This window comes from Acanthochromis polyacanthus, chromosome 15 (genome assembly GCF_021347895.1).
Source record: "Acanthochromis polyacanthus isolate Apoly-LR-REF ecotype Palm Island chromosome 15, KAUST_Apoly_ChrSc, whole genome shotgun sequence".
NCBI classification, from domain to species: domain Eukaryota; kingdom Metazoa; phylum Chordata; class Actinopteri; family Pomacentridae; genus Acanthochromis; species Acanthochromis polyacanthus.
Window position 1 is genome coordinate 13240720 of NC_067127.1, and position 4430 is coordinate 13245149.

A 4430-nucleotide genomic window follows, 5' to 3' on the forward strand; every position below is an offset into this window, starting at 1 on the left:
CTGGACTTATCCCCTTCTTTTTCAATGATAGCCTGCCTGCCTTGTCATTTGTTACCACTCTCTCAACATACTTGCAACACTTTCAATGAGGGGAAGGAAGACGTACAACGGTGGCAGAGAGCCCATTTCAGTGGTATTCTTTATTCAGATGCTACCGATCTGCCAATCTCTTCCATCAGAAATTCGAATCTCCCATGTCTAATAATCCATTCCTTCCTCTCTTTTAATTATTAATGACGTTAAAGAGGGATGCATCATTCTGTTTCTCCAGCACAACACTGGTACAGGCAGCCAGTGACAGAGGTAATTGCAGTTCTTATAGGAGTGAATTTATTACTTCCTCAGTCAGGGTCCCAGGATTCGTCATTATCCCAAAGATTTACCACGTAATCTATGCTGTCACTCTGTCTTGGTGCGTGTAGATGCTATTACTCTCATTAAATGCTTTAGGTCCTGGGTGGCAGCAGCATTACTCATCTCAGCCACTGTGGCTATGCAGTGCTGTCCCTGGTGGCTCTCTGGCTGCTGCTGAGCACCGACCAATAGGTCCTGGAGGCCTGCCTCACTAACCCAAGGTGAACTGGCTATGCTCAAGATTAGTTGAGACAGCTGGTCCAGGTCTACTGTAGTAATGTGAGGGACACATAGTGATCCACTGCCATCAACTGTTTGTCACAGCATAACGTAGTGGAAACACAGGCGGGATGTCAGAAATCCCATGAAGGTTGGAGGATACAAATATGTTGCTGCTGGAAGAAACTGTTCTTTCTGCAACAGTAGTGCACAGTAAATGCATATATTCTTTAACAAAACGTATAATCTGCATTTTAAGAAATCAACTAAAATGCACTACAATCATTCACCAGCATGTGATAAAGATACCTTAACTGCTTTTATTATGTATAATTTATTGTTTTCATTATTTTGATCAATGAGTTTTTGGACCTATTTATCCTGAAGATAGAATTATGGGGGTAAACGCAGATTAATCAGACACATTTTGTTTTTCACCATCCATTACTCAAATTATATCACAGCACTGGTGCTTAATAGATTTCCTTTGACAGTCACTTTAAGGAGCTAATCAAGTGTACACCAGCAAAGCAGCATCCAAGATCCTCATATCAGATGGATGACTCTACTCTCATAAATCCCATATTAACTGCAATGGTGACCCTGTTGAAAACTGCCTCTCAGACTGTAAGTCAGAGAGACAAAATTAGAACGATTCGCTTGCATGTTTGAATGCCTCTGTGGAAGTATGCTTCCATCTTAAGGCCTGCTATTAGGAATATTGGCAAGATGTTGGCTGTTTCTTACCGTCATAGCAGAAGCCGTGAAAACAGGGGCTGGAGCTGCACTCATCCACACTGATTTCACAGCGGGGGCCCGTGAAGCCCCGGCGACAGTGACAGCGGAAACCCAAAGGAAAATGGTCCTGATCCAACTCTTCCACACACACCGCATCGTTCTCGCAGGGATTACTGGCCTCACAGGGTAAGAACTCGCAATTATGACCTGGAGTGAGGCAAAGAAACACACGTAGAAAGACCTCTGAGCAAACAAGAAACTCTGCAGAAATACAATACGTAGAGCTGTAGGCCGGAGAATATTAAATATTAATCCCCTATTGTATATTTCCCTGAACGTGTCATTGTGGTAGATTGCAGATTGAAAGACAGATGAGAAGTGTATCAGTAGGAGGTGATGCATTGTGTTTCTTAATTAGTAAACCTTTTGAATAATTTCTGGCAAATGTTTGATCTTTCTCCGTGCAGCACTTTCCTTTTAAAGTCTATGACTGAACAAAGCGATTAACAAAAATAAATAAATAAATAAATATCTGTAACCGCATATTATCCACACATATATAAAAGCTTTTCATTTCAGTGGCTGAACACTGGAAATGTAATTACAGTACCTTAAATATAATAAAGAATAAAAGACACTTTTGTGCTTGCTACAAAAACAATTACTAAAATGAATAGTCTCAGTACATGCAATCACACACCATGCTGATTAAAAGTAAAGGTAAAAGCACACCTGTGGCTGCCAAGCACTCAGTTTCATTACTACGGTGCAACTGAATATTATGGTTTGCACTCCTTTTTTTGTGTCATTTAACTGTCACTTTTTTGTTTTAGAAAAGTGCTGGAACTATCCAGACAAATTAAAGTGTCAAACATCATTACAGGCAGGCCATGCATGAAGCAACCATCTGCTGAAACGTGAAAAGGACGAAGAAAGCAAGCGCGTATAAATTAGAAAGTGCAGCACATAAATCAGGCAACCAGGCAACGCTGCAAAACACGCAAAACTACACGTAGCACGATAGCGGTGCGTCCTACCTCTGATAATTTCTGCAAAGACAGTCACATGAAAAGCACAAGGAGCACTTGGTCAGTAAAAATCCTGTTGAAATCAACTCTATATTTGTACAGAAACTCCTGAATCTAACTAGGTTGTGTATGCCTTGATCAGACTATTTATGAGCCACATTTTGCATTTTTGCTGAGCCAGCACACGTCTCAGCTGGTTGACCTACAAGTGATTAAAGAATCTGACAAGTTCAGAAAGTTTACTTCTGACTACATCACCTCATTACCTCGGAATTTGGAAGAAATATTGACTTTGCAAACACGTTTGATGTAAAATAACAGTTTTCCATTTACATAGTACGCCACAAACAATAGTACAGCTGATCATTGATAGATTCTTCTTGTTCACGACAAAGCAATACTTAATTTCATTGAGAAAGAAGTGGCAGCTGTATTGTTGTCAATAAGTTAATGATGAATCAGTTATTGGTCACTGCATAAATAGGTGATAACAAAGCTGCACGAAGCAATTGATTGATTAAAGGAGAAAAACAAACAAATACTGAATCAGCTGAAGCCTTAGCCACAAAACGAGTTGTGCAGATTGAAGCAAAGTGTGCAGTTACTTTAGGGTACTTATAAGTGACTTTCAAAGTGTATGGCTGTATGGTTATTCTCATGCACAGAAATCTCACACCATGCTCTGTTGCCTTAGCGATCCCAATAAGTAAAGTAAAATAGGCTTTCTACTCATTACTGGCAAATGCTCTCAGAGTTTATTTCAGTAGCTGGTTTTATGTATAGCTCCCTACATTCTTCAGCAGCACAGAGCAACCACATCACGAAGCGTCCACTACAACACCTCACAGAAGCAGAAATGGTGTTCAGTGGGTAATCAGCTGTGCCTCGTTTCTGCCATACTTTCTATTATCCTTTGAATTATAGCTGAAGACCTCCATTTTCATTTTCACCAGAGCTCCCAATTTTTGCTCTTTACACCGTCAGTGTGTCTTTGTATTACTTTTCTTGTAAATTCCATGTGCCTTTTTTCAGGAGTCATTTCCTCTCTGACCACTCTGCTGTGTTATTATTACTGTTGTATCTATACTTGTGTGGTTATGTGCACAACAGCAGCACTATAATTTAACTGTATAGAAAGACAAAGCAACAACAAATTAAATTCCAGTCTTCAACAATAATTCTTAATATGGTAAATTCGGAAATCTGCAGATTTATTTTTCATAGATCTCTACGAAATTTATCTAAACGCACTCTGGTCATTCACTACAGTAAATTAGAATTGAGCAGTGATTATATGAAGTACACAATAAATTTATTTTCATTAATGTGGCTGCAGAAAAATATAATTTGAAGCTAGAACATTTTAATTTGTGACTGACTGTCAGTATGCAATTATGTTCATGTTTTGGACACAAACATTGATCATTCCTTAATTCAGGTTGAAATTGTGGAAATTAAGAAAATGTACATCAAATTTTTCCAGTGTAATTTTACTGGGATGCCATTGTCTTTCCTTTCATGTACAATGATAAAACCAAACAGTGACACACCCTCAGAGTGAGTGATAGGAATTGTCTCTCGTGTAGCAGAGGCACCGGCTACGGTTCAAATCTCGCTAATTACTCAAACTTTCTTTTTTTAACTACAGGTAGCAAATGAAGATGTACTAATTTTGTTGAGACATGCGAAGTGAGTTCAGACAGGTGAAAATAATAGTATGTGAAGTTAATTAACTTTGCTTTTGTCCCCATTCCCTCAGTGCTCATTACCTTTAAACGGAGCCACACACTGGCAGAAGTAATTACCAGGCTGGTCAATGCAAGTGGCTCCATTCTTGCAGGGAGATGAAGCACACTCATCAATGTCAACTTCACATTTTGCACCTTTGACAGAAAAGAACACAAATTGATAAATATGTTACCTGGAACGGTGACTGACAGCAATCTTTGGCAATTTGACCCGCGTTTTAATGGCAAAACACATCACTTGCTGGGCTGCGAGTTCAGCCAGGACAGAAACTGGGCTGCTCTAATATCGCCTATGATGTAGTTCAAGCTTGTTGCCATCGCTTTAGATTAATCTTTCATCTGA